General features: G+C 44.8%; 1 long non-coding RNA gene across 1 annotated transcript; it reads right to left on the bottom strand.

Annotated features, from left to right (window-relative positions):
• Nucleotides 1–9,630: 9,630 nt before the first annotated feature.
• On the bottom strand, nucleotides 9,631–16,888 carry LOC139082783 (uncharacterized). The gene is made up of 2 exons (XR_011539119.1): nucleotides 16,545–16,888; nucleotides 9,631–9,895 (listed from the first exon to the last, which is right to left on the bottom strand). It is a non-coding gene; the product is annotated as an uncharacterized lncRNA (long non-coding RNA).
• Nucleotides 16,889–18,035: the final 1,147 nt, after the last annotated feature.

Raw genomic sequence — 18,035 nt, forward strand, 5'->3', positions numbered from 1 at the left:
TGGGCACCGCCTATGGACCAAGCACTATGCTAAGTTCTGGGGTTGCAGGGTGACTGAAGCAAAGTCCCCTCTCTTGTGGAGCTTCATTTAGTGGGGGAAGACAGACAATAAACAAATAGGTGAATATAATGTGTCACGTGGCAGTAAACGCTTTGTGGAAAAATCTCTGGAGGAAGGGAGTGAGGCCTGGAGGAGGGGGGGTTCCTGCTATTTTATACAAGGTGTTCAGGGACAGCTTGACTGGGAAGATACCTTCGAACAGAGGCCTGAGGCAAGTGAGCAGGAGCCATGGAGATATCTGTCTGAAGAGTGTTCTAGGCAGAGGGAAGCGGGAGTGGGGAGATCTTGGGGCAAGAGCTAGGCCTGTTTGAGGAATATCCAGAAGGCCATGTGGCTGGATCAGAGTGAGCAAGTGGTAGAATCGTAGGAGAGGAGGCCAGCGGAGTAGCAGGGGTCAGACCACATGGAGCCTTGTGGATAAATCTAAGAACGTGGACAAACCTGAGAATGTGGGCTCAGGACTCACTGGTCCAGTGATCAAACCAAATGAGCCGATCTGCCACAAAACCATTTGCTTCCTGGTTGGGAAACACCTTGGGTGAGTGTCATGTCTATTCTACACGAGGGCTGGATATGTCCTGGCCAATGTGGCCAGATGCTCCAAAGCGAAAGAGCAGTGCAGCAGCTCAGCTACCACAGGCCCATCTGGTTCCCTGGTCACTCCAAAATCATGGGGCAGCAAGCCAGTCTTTAGGGAGGAAATAAATGAAAAGTCTAGTCCTACGTGCCAGATACCACTCAGGCATCCTCTGGAAATAAGCAATTCTCCCTTATTTGTGTGCGTTCCTCCTGTTCCTCCTCACCCTCCTTTCAGGAAATTCCTTCTGGGGTTTGCATGGGCTTCATCGTCTCTGTGTGCACAAGCTGCATCTTATATATGTTATTATATTGCAATCCTGACTTTGTTAAGCGCTCCTGGTTGACAAACCCTAGGGGGAAGAGCTACAGGCTAAAGATGAGTTTATAGTCTGGGGCACAGCTGCTGATGTCATTTGGGAAAAAAAGAGCAAGCCTTATAAAAGGCAATGGTATGGGGTGTAGTGGGGGCTGTTCCTTGGCTTCAACATACATATTTGGGCTCTGGAAAGAAGGAACCCATTTGGCCTCCCCACCTAAGAATTCCCTTCTTTTGGGAGTGAAATCCGAGCATTCCCAGCATCCATCCAGGATGAGTCAATGACTGCCTGCTACTGACTCCACCGTGGCCCACACACGCTTTAATCCAAATTTGCCTGTGCTTCCCTAACCGGTGAAAAGCTGGAAGCATTTTGGTCTAATTTCTCTTCCTCTGTTTAACTGTTTTCCTAAATCGCTCATTTCTCAAGAAGTAATTCCTTTGTCCTTTTGGAAGGATGAAGTCGTTTTTATCTCCTTGTGTTTTCCCAAGCCCTTATCACCAAGGGCTTTGTAAATTATGCCTGCTACTCCTTAGCTTCCGGGTATAATTAGTGCCCATTGTAATCATACAACTGACCAGTCACTGGAGGCCCCCAGGGGGACCAGCGCTGGGAGAGAAACTATTCATAAAATCATACTTAATGTAGTCTTATCTTGCCGGTGAAAAAAGCCATCTGTCTGGCATCCTACAACTCAACAGCATGCAGGTCCTCCGGTCCTCCTTGCGATGGCAACTCTCACCAAGGGTGCGGCAAACAGGCTTCAAAAGAAAGAAGCCACACATGGGGAATGACTGCAGTGTTTACGGACATCGTCAAACAGGAGCTTCTAGTGCCCTGTTAGCTGACAAATGCCCCTCGCCACCCAGAACACAGAAAAGGATGAAAAGAGAAGAAGGGGCAGCTCTTCTGCATATCTCTCCTGCTGCCTCTGTGCAGAAAAGCGGTTTCCCATTTACCCCCTCTCCGAAAGATTTTCCTTTAAACTGCTGCAAGAAAGTGTTGCCAGGAAGTTGATGAATCCCACCTCATCTCTTTCGCAGACCCCTTCCCAAAGAGGCGAATCAGCCGTATTTACATACGTCAGCATCCATTGGAAGGTAATTAAAAATGTAATCTTATATTTGCAGTAAGCTCTCTCATCTATAGTAAACTCCCACTGCCAAATAATACAACCACTCCACATCTGTGGTGCAATTAAGCTTCTTTTTCCCCTCCTCTCAGTTGTGTAGTGGATTTGGATCCTCATAGCAATCTGCCCCAGCTGAGTGGGTAGAAAAAGAGTAAATATTCCCATTATACAGATGAGAAAACAGGTGCAGAGGGATTCCATGGCTCACACAACTTCGGCAAAGCCGGGACTAGGAAGGCAGGTTTCTTACTCCCAGTGAAGAGTTCTTTCTACGGTATCATGAAGATTTAAGGAATGGTTTATTCTGGTGCGTTGATTGCTTTGGTCAACTCAGTTTCCATATGTGCCAACTCAGGCTGCAAAGCGTTCAAAAATAAAAGGAAAACGCCACTGAATAGGCTTTTATATAGGATTTTGGAGCAAGAAGTTGACTTGAAGCACATATAGATCACTCCTCACATCGTGGACAGAAACCTGTGCCCCGGGGGGGCCCTGTCAGCTGAGAGTGACACACAAAGGAAGTGGCCACCCAAAGCTGGAAGAGAGGGCTCCCAACTCCCGGGAGATGGATCCAATGTCTTCCAATGGATCCAGCAGTTCCTTCCCAATCCTACTCTTATATAAACTTGCCTGCCCGTCCTCAGGGGTCAGCATTGTGAAAACACACGTGATTAAGGGAACTTTCTGCTTGTTTGGGTTATTAACAGACTTTGCTGTCTTACAACCAAATGAATACATATTGGAATGTTACCCTAGAAGGTAGCATAAGGCAGTGGATGGAGCACTTGATTGGGAATCCAGAGGCCTCTTTTCTGACTCAAGTTCCATTAATAGGTCCCCGGTCGCCTTAGGGAAGGGGTCGGAGGCCTGGGGTCTGGTCCCCCATCTGCCACAACTGGCTGTCTGATTCCAATCTCTCTGACTCTCAGTTCTCTCATCTTGAAATGCAGAGGGGAGAGGTTAGATGGATTGATCTAGAAGGCCCCTTCTGCCTTGAGAAAACTTTGATTCCAGGGTACACATGCAGCGCTGTCTCTCCCCATCCCACCCACTGGGGGAGCATCTTGGAATTAGCGAATAATTTAGGAGTACAAGTCAAATCTTAACTGGACCTCCAAGGGAGCTTCCATTTTATTTACGTTGTATTTGTGTTCCGAGGGCATTAAGTGGGGATGGGGGAGTGGGTGGGAGGAATCTTTAGTTCCACAGCTGTTTTTGTTCAAATACAATAGTATTTGTTCTAATAGGATTTGATCTGTAACAGTGCACATTTAAGTTCCCTTCATAAAGCATCTTCCCTTCTCTCAGTCCAGGGGGCTCTTTCTTCCAGCAAATCCAGGAGCAGCTTCCTCCTTATTGTGGAGGTGACAGCCAGGTGACAATGCTGGGAGATCTTCTGGTCCAACCCCTCCCTGTTCAGATGAGGGGATCAGTGGCAACTTAAAGCATCACCAGAACTCACAGCTCACTATAGCCTCCCCAGCTGGTGACTCAGAGAACAGAAAAGAAAGACACACACACAAAGGAGTGGTCGGCATTTTCTTGGCTCCTCTTCCTTCTCCTAAGCCCATTAGAGAAGCTCAATTGCACGTCCACAGGGAGGATGTCCCCATTGTTAAGGCTCTGCCAGCTCACGGAGCAGCCCAGGGGAGGCAGATGGGGAGAGCACCCCCTCTTCTCCCACTTTTGGAGCCCAAAGCAAGCCTCCTTCACGCCCTCTTCCTCAGGCTGCATTTGCACATTGCCTCCCGCCCCCAGCCCCCAACACACAATACTGAATAAATATGCCTGGCCCTGGTCCATGTGGGAATTCTGGAGAGTTACGATTGTTATTTCCAGGAATGCACAGACACCAGCAAAAATTCATTTCCCAGACGCATGGCTATTTTGAGAACCAAATCTCCTGCTCTGTAGCAATCAAATTGGGGGCTTTTCAAGTCTTGCTTTACAATAGAAACCTGTTCTGCCTTCAGCTGCCTTTTTCCTACAAGAATTCAATAAGAGAGAGAGAGGCCATTAGAGTTTCTTCTTCCCATCTCCACTTTGGCACGACATACATTTCTGGCCAACTTTCCTGAGTCTACATCTTAGTATATTCTTCCTGACAATAGTTAGTGACAAGCATGTCAGAAACAACAAACTCCGTCATCTATATGGCTTATCAATAATTTAGTCTTCCCCCTCATGAGAGCCTGTGTGTTTTGCAATAATGAAATATATGATTTTAAAAATAAATAATAGGCTGTTGTCAGCCCGATTGTAGCTGCAAGTTATGAATGTGATTGATTGATTGAACATTTGACTTCATCTGCTCGAGCAGGATCAAAGAGAGACTCTTGCAGCCGCCTAAGGCCACTAGCAATTTATTTAGAGACTGTGTTCGGATCCCAGCAGGTAGCAATATTGGACTGAGGTACACAGAAAATCAGCTCTTTGAGGTTTTTTCCAAGTCCAAGGGAAGCAACAAATGAGATTTTTTTTTTCAGTTCATTAAATCATTAACCACTTAATCACTAAAAACAAGACATTATAAGCATTCCCCTTAGCCGAAATACCCAGAAAACAGAAGAAACGCTGCTTTGCAGAGATCCGGGGTTGCAAGGTGGGCCTTTTACACGACGTGACAGTCTCTAATTTTTTATTTATACGGCACTGTATTTTTTTTTCTTCATCTTAACTAATCAGTGTGGCAACAGCCACGCTGACATCCAAAAGTGACAGGTGTCTGAATTGCAATGAGGTGTCTATACAACCGCCAACTCGGGGGAAGGAAAAGACAAAGGTGTGGGGGAGATGTTTGTAAAACAAATATTGCAACTGCTAGGCTGATTGAGCAGAAAAGGAAAAAAGAGAAAAGAAAACAGGGGATAGGAAATTGCTGGTGGTGTGGAATACAACCCCCAAATTCAGCCAAGGCAGAGATCTTCCTGAGTTTTGGTGACCAGTTGGCATAGGAGAGACAGTCCCTTCCTTCTCAAGAAGGGTCTGAGGGTCAAATGTGATTCTTCGTCCCTCACGCAACAGCTTCCCGGAGCTTTTAAGAACCCTGTAAGCAGAGCAGGGGAGCCATTCGGCATTCCAATGAGCTGGGCTGGTGAGGAGCCGAGTTTGGTCCTAACCAGGGTGCCAGGAATAAAGGAGACATGATGTGAAGGCCCGAGGACATCCACCCACAGAGGGACAAGCCCATCTTAACAAGAACAGGTTACGGTCTGAGTTGTTCTAGCAGGGGAATGGAAGAAAGGGAACGTGTCTTCCCTTTCCGGCTCCCCTAGTCCTGCGCTGTCTGACCCCAGGCAAGGCAATTTAATAATCATCCGAACGCTTTTGACTTCATGGCGCCTTTCATCCACGGATCTCAAAGCGCTTCACAAACACCAATTCATTAACCTTCACAACCCACCCTGGGGGACAGGGGGTGGGCACGCTTCCCCTGTGGTTGGAACACTCAGCTGGAGACACGAGGAAAAGCAATGCTGCTTCAAGGTCACTTGAAAGTTGACCAGGAAACTCAGGCGTGAGATCCAGAGCAGCTGGCATCAAGATCAGGCACCACTGATTGCTGGGGCCTCAGTTTACCCTCCTTTGTGCTGTTGGGCTGGATCCTGACCTCTGATTCTCCTAAGATAGAGCAAAGGAAGCTGCAAGTTCGGGCAGGAAAAACAACATTGCTTACAGCCAGCTACACGCTAACCAGTTTTGCATACAACACTTCTGCTTCCTACAAGAATCCCGTGAAAGTCTATAAACCCCATTTTACAGGGCAGGAAATTCAGTCTAAAGGATGTTAAAGAACTTATTCAAGGTCGCCCAACTCTTAATAGTGGAGTTGACAATCACTCTGTCTATAATAATAAAACAAATAATAATAATGCATGATTATTCATAGCCACTCCCCCAAGGCTGCCCCTAAGAATTCTGTTTTCGTTCATGGACCTTTCTGGGTCTATGATCAACTCATCAATTGAGCCTATGAGCTGTAACAGGAAACGTTGAGGCCAGAAATGGCAGAAAGCCTGGTTCAATTTACAGAGGAGAAAGTAGAGAATTACTTACTGGGACAAAAGAGTAGCTCTGAAAAAGGAGGGGGAGCCGGGAAGGTGGGAGGGGGAGCCCAGAAAGTGAGAGGGACAGCCTGGGATGGGTTTAGAGAGAGGTTTTAGGGGGATGAATTGGGCACGGGGGAGGAGAGATGCTGGGGAGCAGTTGCTGTGCATGTATGAACTACATCACAGAGAGATGGGAAAAAAAATAATTTGAAGAAGTTTTGCCTTGCATTATGATGTGGTTTCTTAAGTGACTGCAATATAGATTTGAAGTGCTTTTGAGTTGCTTTTGGATGCCAGACTGATGCTTCCTTCAATGCAACGCTAGGCAGAGGCAGGCCAAAACTCAGTGTGGGGTTCTACGGGCTGCACAGCTGACAGTTGCCTATCTCTGGTCTTTTCCTGCCACATTTCCTGTCATTTCTCCCATCTTGGCTGAGCTGGACACTCTTGCTTCTCTTCTGTGCTTCCCTGTTGTGTAGAATGGGTGTTGATCACACGCCTTTTGCCTGCTCTTATAACTGTTGTGTGATTGAACGCTCCTTCCTGTGAGTGACCTTGGTGGGGTTGGGCAGGACAAGCAGCATAATTGACTTTACCACCCAGGTGAATTAATACACACGCCAGGAGGCCACCAATATTTGCGGAATGTTTTAGTCAAGGTGGGTTAACTGCCATAACAAACAGCTCCAACAAGTCAACAGCTTAATATAGTATAACAAAAGAGGACTTCTCACTCGTGTGATGCCCCATGTTGATGTCCCCAGGCAGCAGTTCTCCTGGGCAGGTCACCCCGAGGCCACAAGCCATGACTAGGCTTCTGTTGTCTTGTTATTACCCCATCCTCTGGGGCCTTGGAGTCCTGCACATCCAGTTGCAAGGACGGTAGAAAGACGGAGTGTGGAGAAGGGCACAAGAGCCACAAGCTAGGCCTGGAAGTGATGTTCATGTCACTCTGCCAATCATGTGGTCCCACCTACCTGCCAGGGAGGCTGGGCTGTGTTATCTAGCTGTGTGTCCAGAAGGAAAAGGAACTCTGGTTTAGTAAGCAGAAAGCAGGGTCCTGCAACAGAGCACTGGGTACTCCCTTAGCAGCCAAACTTGGAACTCTGCTCCCATTGCTCCCACAGGCGGCCATGCATAAGTTTGTGGGTGCTATGTGACTGTCTTTGCCCCACAATGGATTTATGAGTAAGCTAGAATTCTCCAGAGGGGAGCAGAGCTTGTTTGTGGAGTTTTGAAAAAGGCTGTATGGATTTAGGATAACTGGGAGTTATCTGACATTTTCTGGTTGGAGGGAAGACATGTCCAATTTAATAACTGCCTTTGAACTGACATTGACCAAGCCATCTTCCTCTCTATTCTGTAAAAACCAAAAAGAGAAAAATAAAAACTCTGCCACATGTAATGTGTAAAACTGGATGGAAAGGGGTTTCTCACCTAGACAGTAAAAATGTGTGCGGAAACTCCTCAAGTTATGTCTTCAGTGTCCATCAACTCAGGTTGACCATGCTTTCTCGGAATATCCAGTCAATCCTGGGCAAAAGAGAGTGATTTGTTCCTCATCCTCAGAAAAAAGCCTTGGTTCTCTTTCCACGTGTATCCAGAGCCTCAGCAGTAAAGCTGGTCGAAACTTCATTCCTGCGTTTCCCTGGAGAACCCGTGCTTTCGGGGTCACTATGACAATCCCTAAACATGCAGCTTTATTTTGGAACACAACCATGCATACTCCTTAAAGATTGCAGGGGTTTAATAATGACAAAAAAATCTGCTTATAGCACAGTCTGTTTCTCTTCATTTCCCTTGAAAACACCAAACTCTGGTTGTTACAAAGAACCAAGGATGGAATATTCCAAAGCAACGTCTCACTCGTCCTTCCTTTCAGGTTCTTTTCTCTGCTGCCTTCAATCCCCCTTCCCTTTCCATTTGTCGAGACAAAAGAGAAAATTCTATAACCACTGGCCTCTGTCCAGGAACACAGAAGAATGAAGCGAGGCAAACAACAGAGGAAAGGGAACGACAAAGACACAAACTCAAATGAAACTGCTTAATGATCTTACAGGGCAGGCCCGTCAGTGTGGTGACTTCTTTTCCTCTTTTTCCTAAATATCCAGTTTATGGTCCAAATTCTTAGAGTAAAATCGAGGGTTGGTAAAAGAGCTCTGAAAACCCCTATGTGGAAATGATTTACCCATCCATTTGTATCCTGAATCTTTAAAGAAGTCATCTGGTTTGACTCCGTAATCCCACTGCTGAGACTCTATCCAAAGTTAACAACTTCATTTGGAGTCTCCTAGAAGCAGAGCCTGAGACAAGGATTTGGTGCAAGCAAGTGGTTTCTTTGGGAGGTGATCCCAGGAAGCATGGTGAAGGAGAGGGGAATGTGGGAAACAAGAATGAGAAGAAAGCCAATACAATGAATATGCTAATGAGTCAGACACTGTGGGTAGCTGGGGCTCCATCCTGCGAGGACCATCTGACATACTGTGTAGAACACACCTTTCAATTGTCACCCTGAGGCACAAGGAAGCTGGAATTCCCATTCCCACTGGTTGAAGTTTGCTTGGGGACATAGACTCTGGCACATCCAGGCTATTCCACAGGAGCGTAGGTCAAGTATGTTCCCATGGCCAGAGAAAAAGTTCAGGCAGGTGACATAAGAAGACTGTCGAGGGACAGTCTTCAGGAACCCTTGGAAAGGCCTAGGGATGGGATGTTGACAATATCTGTTATAGATAATAATCCTAATACAGAAAAAATAATAAGCATAACAGGATTGCAGGATTATCTAAAACAAGTGAAAAATTGGAGGCAACTTTAATGTCCACATTAGAGGGAAGGCTGCATGAGTTCTGGTACATCCACTCAATGAAATACTGTCCATTGTTATTTTGTTCAATAACGTTACTGTTTACCAGGCTCTGTACCAGGTCCCAGGGTCACTATGATGAGAAAGACAGACCTGGTACTTACCCACCAAGAGTGTATGGTCTCATTTGTTTAAGCAGGATTTGAAAAAACAAGAGCATATGCCTGGGTTTACTATAATACCCAGGACTCAGGATTGTACATACAGCCTGACCGTAATTCTGTTTTTTCAAATGCATAGAAAAAAGACTGGAGGGAAATACACCAAATCGTTCACGGTGGTCTTCTTTGGGTGATGGAAGTTTCTTTGCTTCTTGCATTTCTGTTTTCACCAAATTTTCTCAAATAAGAATATATTCTTCTCATAAGGGAGAAACATAATAAACTTTATTTGAAAATAAGAGAAAAAGAAGTCACCTGCCAAGCAGAAGGGAACTCAAAGCTGGCCCTTCTCACCTTCTCCCTATGCCCGACTTTTAAGTATGTCTAACATTTCTGATTCCCTGCTGAACCTGGAAGCAGCATCTAATGCAAAGTAATTTGGGGCACTTCTCAGGCATGCCTGGGACCGGGAGGTTGCAAGCATCTCCTGATTAGATGTGAAGTTCTTAGGGACCACAAAGAGAACAAGAAACATCTATCCCTTTTATTTTGCTTAAATTAATTCATGGAAATGTGAAGCCCACAGTCGTGTTGTCCAGGTTGGTCCTCTGTACGCCGATCAGCTTTGATATCATCTTCAATAGTTATCCAGTGACTTCAGTGTTGGCAAATCTCCTGCCTCTGTTAGAAACTTGCCATCCTGCTAGAGGGAGGGGCCCTCCACATTGGGGAACCTCCTTGCCAGTCATTTCTCTGGTAGATTCTTGAGAGTTGGGGAGGAAAGATGGTACCTAAATACAAAGTATTCTCATCAAATGCTTTGAAAAATGTACAATGAGCTAGGCTTAAAAAAGCAGAAATTAGGACTATACGCAATGTAATTTCATTTATTGGAATAGTTACAGTTGGCAAAGCTCACCCTGAAATATTTTCCATGCAGTGTAAAAGAGGTAAATATCTTGGAAACCCTCTCTTTCGACTCTCCCAAACCCCTTGATTCTAAATTATTTCTGATAGATGGAAATATTTTCATCCTTAAGTCCATCAGTATTTGGCTATAGGTCCAGGTTGCAGCGTTGCCCAACGCCAGGGGGCTCCACTCACACGGGGCTGTCTCCTGGAGTTGTGCAACATAGGGTCTGTGTGCATCCAAAAAGGATTTCCAAAACAATTCTCCATGTTCCTGAATTTCTGATAGGCCTTTGGCTACTTAATTCTGATGAAGGAGCCCAAAGTGAGGATCATTTACAGTTGAGGATCATGATGATCAACTCGTTCCAAAGTGTGGCATTTACTGGTTCCTTGGGATATCAACAGGTATTTTGCAAAAGAAAGGGTCTATGATTTAAATAAAAAATGAGTTTAGGAAAGGTTGGTTAAGTAAACAAACAGGGCTTTTTACTGCATATTTATTGGTCTTAAATATGCTGGTGTCATGTATCTTTATGAATTTCCAAGACAATACAGAATATACAAAGTTTCCAAATTTTCTAACACAGAAGTGCCCCCCCCCGCCCACTGCCCTTTTTGGGTTTTGTCGGGATACCTCTTACAGCCACAGCCAGCGGTAAGTGCACTTTATTCGTCCTGAGGCATATTGGGCATCAAATCTAGGCCACTGGTTCTCAAACCTCTGTGTGCATCGGAGGTCCCTGGAAAGCTAGTTCAAACATCATTCCTGAGCCTGTCCTGAGAGACTCTCATTCAGTAAGTCCAGGTGGGGTGCGAGAATTTGCATTTCTGAGTTCCCAGGTGATGCTGCTGCTGCTAGTGCAGGAACCACATTTTGAGAACTACTGGTTTAGAGGGATTTACTGAGTCCCTAGAAAGACAGACAACCTGGAGGGAAAGGAGTGGTTGTCTAGCTGCACAGCTGGTCCTTTGGATATGAATGTCTCATTTCCCCATGAAGTGCACGATGGTGAAAGGATACTTGATTATTAAAGGCCAAGGCTGAGGGCCTAAAGGGGAACACAATTAACTGCAGTGACAGAAGCTATGTCCCTTTAGGACAGGGGTAAGGAGCACTAACTTTGGTGTTAGGCAACCTGGCTTCAAAGTCCAGGCAAATCGTCTCTCTTGAGCCTCAGTTTCCTCATCTGTCATACAGGCATCATGGTTTTTACCTGTTATGGTTATGGGAAGAGCAAATCGGGTAACAGGGGTAAAGCACTTAGCACCATGTTTCCAGGCAAGCTCTCCGTAAACGGGAGGGGAAAAGACTTGCTCACTGCGCATAAGGCAAGCACTGGTACAGGAAGTGAGGCATTGAGGCCGGACAACAAACCTCATGTACCGAGCACATGGTCCAAGTTCTCTTGACATACTTTGGTCTAGCACTGGTCTCTTAGTGTAGAACCAGGGTTTAGACTGAGAGGTCCCTCAGTGGTGACCTGTGGACCCCAGGAGCAGGACAACCATCTCAGAAACTACCAGGTCTTATGCTTGTCCCAAAGCCCTCCAAAACCCACCATGACACACAGTAGGTGTTCACTGAATATCTGTTAAATAATCAGTGTACAGCAGTCCCCCCTTACCTGTGGGGGATACATTCCAAGACGCCCAGTGTATACCTGAAACCGTGGATAGTTCCAAACCCTATAAATACTATGTTTTTTCCTCTGCATACATATTTGAGGTGTGACAGCAAAATAGCATGAATTTCTTTTTCCTTTTTCACTATTTCACGGATAGATTTGTTCTTACTGTAGATCTTAGCATCTTCAGCATACAATTTTTTTCCATTCCTTATTAAGTCAAGAACTTTCACCTTTTCACTTAAAGGAAACTTCTCTTTGGCACATCCTAATTGCCAGCATCACTACTCTCGCACTTTGGGGCCATTATTAAGTAAAATAAAGGTTACTTGAACACAAGTATGTGATACCATGACAGTCGATCTGATAACCAAGATGGCTACTAAGTGACTCCTGGGTGGGCAGTGTGGATCCTCTGGACAAAGGGATGACACACGTCCCAGGTGGGAGGGAGCGGGACAGCACGAGATTTCATCATGCTACTCAAAACCCCAGGCAATTTAAAACTGATGAATTGTTTATTTCTGGAATTTTCCATTTAACATTTTTGGACCACAGTTGACCTTGGTAACTGAAACCACAGAAAGTGAAGCCATGGATAAGGGAGGACTTCTGTATTTGATAGAGGGGTACAACTAACCTGACCCCAGGAGCAAGTGAACAATAAAACACTGACTTTGCTTTAGTCAGTCAAGCTTTTTCTTCTCAGAACAAACAAACGAAAAACAAAACAAAAAATAAAATCAGACAGGGCTTTGGTTCTGAAAGACACTGAACAAATACACTTGAGTTATTCTCTCAAGAAAAATCAATGACTTTCCCATCCACCAGTGTATGAGCCTTGGGCATCGACTCAGAAATACTGAAATCCTGCCGGCCTCATGCTCTCCTGAGTCCACAGGCTGAGCACACCCGTTCCAGCATTCCTAGCTCGCCGAGCCGTGTGAAATCATTTCCTTCTTGGAGCGCAGAGCCATCGCTACAGGTATTAACGCACCTTCGAAGCCCTCTGCCCCCTGGCTAACATGGCCAGTGGACAGAGCAAAGAGGAAGGAAATCAGGCAGCTGTGGGGCTGGGTTTTGGCGAGTGGGCTTTTGGAACATCGCAGGGGAGTTAAGCAGAGCCGGGAGGCTGGCCAGGAGCTAAGCAGATATTTGGCTGAGCAGCAGAATCACGTGGGGACCTTCTATTTAAATTATTATTATTATTTAAATTATTATTTAATGACAGATTCCTAAGGCCTACCCTAGACTAGATATAGAATCTCCATTTTAATATCCTCTTTTGGAGATCCCATGATGGAAAAAAAAAATTCCATGATGGAAAAACTTGCAGGAATCAGTTTCCGTCCAGGAGACGCCATCGTTCTGAGCTACCTGCAACCTTTTGCAGCTCACCCAGGGGTTTCAGGCTCTGGAGACTCCCTCTAGAATTGCTCCCCTGGTGCTCCCCTTGCAGGAACAAACTGACAACATTGAAGAGCAGGGATGTTCTTTTAAGAACATACAGCATGGAAAAGAAGAGCTGGAAAATTCTCAAAGACTCTTATGGTTGCAGCCACGCGTCTGTAAGTACATCTTAGAAAGCGTTCATCTTCAAAAATAATTACAAAAAGTGACTAAGAGAAATGTGCCATTATGTCTGTTTAGAAGAATGTCAAGATCCCTCCCTTCGGCTCTTTGGCTCCCAGGAGGAAAAGTGGAAGAAGAGGACACTTTTGGTATTTTGTTAACAAACGAGGGGCCAGATCTTATAGCCTAGAAGCTGGAAGGACTCTCTCACCAGCTCCTCTCTGGCTGTCCCTGCTCTGCATGAGAGGAATTCTCAGTGCGGAGGGCCTGTAGGAGGCATTTTATGCACACTATCTCATTTAATTCTCACAACAGTCCTATGAAATAGGTCAGGGGTCAGCACGCTATGGTCAGACACCTGTTTCTGTAAACACAGTTCTATTGGAACATAGCCGCCGCTATTCATTTACATATCATCTACGCTGCTTTTCCTCTGCAACGGAAGAGTTAAGTAGTTGCAACAAAAACTCTACACCCCACAAAGTCTAAAATATTTACTACGTAGATCTTTACCGAAAAAGTGTGTTGACCTCTGAAACATGTCATTGGTCCTACTTTACTGATGGGGAAACTGAGGCACAGAAAGAATGTGTGTCACCTAAGATCATTTAGGTTATAAATGACAGTGGCAGAAGTATCTGGCCCCAGAAATAAATATACCTGTGCTTCTCCCCACCCTATACTGTAATACCTCCACTCCATCATGTTGGTCTCTTCCTGCTAAATGTATCGGCCAAAAAGGACATGTTCATTTGCTCCAAACAAAATGTCTCAGGCTGACCATCACACAGACAACTGCAGGAGACTCTGGTGTCCAGGGGAAGTGGTCATTCAGCCCAGCCCCTCCTCTCCCAGCCCCCAAGAACTGAGCTCCAGCCTTCCCAGAGTGGACAAGAGAGACAGTCACCCAACATGGACAGAGAGAGCTCTGTAAGGTCCAGGAGACCAGCTCAAGGATACACTGACTGGAGAAGAACAGAGAAGACCCAGGTGGCCTCAGGCTAAAGGCAACAGCTGCCCTTGGCCGAGTATCACCCCCGGGGGCGCTTATCCCTGGTCCTGTCTCTGGGGACAGGCCCACATTTTCCTTGTCTGATTCTGCCCTTACCAATGTCTTGCCACCTAGCCTCAGCTTGATTTGCCCATTAATATTACTCATGGCCATGCTGCCCTGCTGTCAAGGGCTCCCATCTGGACCAGGTTTCTTCCTGTCTGGCCTTGGCTCACACTTGAACCCTCTGCGTAACAGGCTATGCCTCACCAGTGCTCTGCAGCTCCTAAGAGATGTCAAAACTAAGGCTCCTCATCTTGAGAAGAAAACCCAAACTTTCCATACACATTCTGAAACCAAACAATCCCAAGAATAGAGTGTTAAGTGAAACTGGTGGAAAAGATTGCTGAGTTAAAAGCCACCGAAATTTCCAAAAATACAGAAACAGTTATATAAATTATAGTAAATCCAGATAAGGGAATACTGTGCAGCCATTTAAGACGATATCAACAAAGATTCTTAAAATTACATGACGTAGCAGAGATAAGACTGGCTTCATGGGCGTGGGACCTTTGCAGTTAAACAGGGCCCCATGTTTAGAAGGGCCCCACACTTGGCTTAATTCTCCATGGCCACCATCTTGAACTTCTTAATTTTCGAAAAAGGGGGACCCACATTTTTGTTTTGCACTGAGCCCAGAAATTATGCAGCTGGTCCTGAGCAGAGATATCTCCCAGGATTCATTCTCGCCTGTCTTTTAGTAATAGAACTTCCACACCCCAACCCACCTGCACACTCACCCTGACGAGGTTTCCGTGTGAGAATTCCTTTCCAGTATTTCTTGGGAAATTTTTATGTTATTCCAAATCCCGAAAGAAAAATCAGTAAAGAACTTGGGGAAATGGAAAAAAGTATAGTAATTCTTCTGCAAGAATCAAAGCTTAACACTCAACATAGAGACATTACTGGTTTGGATTCATCAATGTCAAGTTCAAAGCAAGAGCAGGAAACACAGGCAGGTTAAGGCTGACATTTCTGGGAACAGGACAGGAGCACACGAGAGAAATGGTCATGATCGAATCAGTCAGCCCTGCCAAAGCTCTTGTCCTGTTATAAGTGTGTTCATGGCCCCAACTGCTGCCAATGACAAGTCATTCTTGCAAATAAAATAAATAGTATTAAGTTTATATGCATGAATACTTTATACATATCCTGTTAGTAATGTTCTCAGAAAAGCAAATTTTGGGAGGAAAATACGTCCTCAAATTGGCAATTTTGACATGTGGTTCTGTATAGTACTTGACCTTTGCTAGGAGATCTGCATGTTACCTTATTTGAATATTATCTGACAATGTTCACTGCTATTTTCCAATTTGTAGTTTGATTATTTACTACAAGCTATGGTTGTTTGCAAATTCATTAAACTTAATTTTTCTTATTTATTAAACCAATTTTGTTACATAGCCACAGTAGTGAGTAAAGAGTATGCAGAATGTTGGGAGTTTTTTAAGAATAAATTACAATTTCAGGAATTTCTAAGAATTCCCAGGAATTCCAACTTCTCATTTGTAAACCCTCAAGATTAACATTCATTGGGTTTTTGGAAACACTGATTCCTGACATATGATGGCTCAGCTAGAGACTACAATTTCCAGCCTCCCTTGCAGCTAGATATAGCCGTATTCTAAGTTTGGGTCAATGGGATGTGATCCCAAGTGAAGCGTGCACTTTCTGGATTATGTTTTTATGAGCAAGATGCTTGCCCTTCATTGTATCTTTCACTTTTCTCCCTGGCTTGGAAATGATGAAAACTGGGGCAGCCAAGACATGGGGACCATGCGTTAAAGAAGAGAGAGTTATTCCTCCAGCTCATTCCCTGGACAAGGAGCAGACTACCTACCTTCCCTAGACTGTCTTTAGACTGTTACAAGAGATAAAATAAATTCTATTTTATTTAAGTCTCTGTATTTTGGGGTCTCCTTATTACAGCAGCTTAGCCTATACAAACACATATGGGAATATGCTTATGCTAAAATGCTATTTGACAAAGCATCACACAAATGCATATACAGTATAATCTCAGTCACTAAAAAATACACAAAGAAAATGCCCAGGAGAAAATATGGCAAAAGCCTGGCAACAAACAGGCTGGGAGAAGACAATTCAGACATTGTTCCAGAAAGAAATTAGGTTGTGCTACCTCTATTGTCATTAAACTAATACTTATTGAGCACTACCTATGTTCCAAGCAAAGAGCTAAAATAGAAAGCAAGAAAGACGAATTCTCCTTTTGTATGGAGTTTAGCAAAACTAGAAAGAAAGATGCTTGAAAATAATTACCAGAATGAGTGATCTGAAGAATGTATTCTCTCTTTTCGATGAGTCTTTCTCTGGATGTTGGAATATTGATGAGATCTGGGGTTTGGGATAATCTCAGCCTCCTTCAAGGACTGGCAGTTTCCACCATGCCCAGTAGAAGCTGATGGTTTCACCAGCAGGTGGTCGACACCTTCAGCAAGTCCTTTGAGGCTAACTAAGGGCAGGAGAACTCCCAGAGCTTCCATTTCACACTCCCGCCCCTCCCTTCAGAAACCTCAGTACAGCTTCCCTAGCCCTGGGGTCAAGAAAACTGGAAAATATCCCAGCCCATTATGCTCTCTGTGTCAAGGGAGCCCTCCGTGTCTGGGAACACGTGGCTGACCATTTGGCTGCCATCTTGGGGAAACCGAGAGCATCTCTTTGGTTTTGGTTTCGGGGGAAAGAAAAGTAAGCTGAACAAACACGAGTGGAAATTTGGCACTTGTCTTACACAGAAGCTTTAATTTTTGTAGCCTTAAAAAAGTGAGAAGCTCTGGGGTTCTGTTTAGCAGAAGTCATTAAATATCCTGTAAGAGTCTGAGTTGGCGAGAGGCAGGAAGTTTGCTGTTGAGTAACCCTTGGTGTTTACTGAAGACTTTATCTCCCTATCTGTCCATCTGCCTGCCTGGTTGACACGTCCAGCTCTGCCAGCCACTGCAGGGCCTTTCTGTCCACATACCTGTCAGATTCCATTTTCCACCAGAAGCTTCATTAGGAAACAGAGGCTGAGCATTTTTAGAGACGCTTTAAACAGCTGAAGATAACGAAGGGGAAGTCAGTGCAATTAACCAAGCCCTTGGCAGGAGGATTTGAATAGTGAAGGAACTAATTGTGTGCCCCAGGCACCCACACATTATATTTGCCACATTGCCAGGCCACAAAGAATGTCTCAAAGCTGTGTATCTCCCAGGATGGGAGTGAGAAAGGAGTTGCCTTGGTGAATTCCTTTTCTTCTTCTTCTCCGTGAAGAAGGCGGAGTCTTTCAAGGCAGAATCTGCAGTTGTTTACTCATTATTCGTTCTTCCCTTCCTCCTTACTAACAGATTTTACTCAGATAGATGATATGCCCACATAAAAGAGCATGTTTCCTAGTCTCCTTTGCAATTATAAGTGGCCAACGAAATGTCAGTGAAAATCAACAGAGGCTTCTGGGAAGGCTGTCCTTCTCTCCTTTCTCATTCTTCTACCTGGAACATGGATGTGGTAAACGGAGATCCAACAGCCATCTTGTTATCATGAGGCATTCTTGGTGCTGGAATTCATGAACTTAAGATGAAAGAACAGAAAGATGGAAGGAGGCTAAGTCCCTGATGACCAGAACACTGCCATACTTCCACGGATTCTCAACCTCTACACTTCATATTACATGACAGAAGAATCAACCTTTAATTTTTTATTACAACTGTTAATTTAGATGTCTGTTGCTAGCAGCAAGTCTAATTTTAACAGGTACAACATACATTCAATTTCTAC

This window comes from Equus przewalskii, chromosome 1, assembly GCF_037783145.1.
Source record: "Equus przewalskii isolate Varuska chromosome 1, EquPr2, whole genome shotgun sequence".
NCBI lineage: Eukaryota > Metazoa > Chordata > Mammalia > Perissodactyla > Equidae > Equus > Equus przewalskii.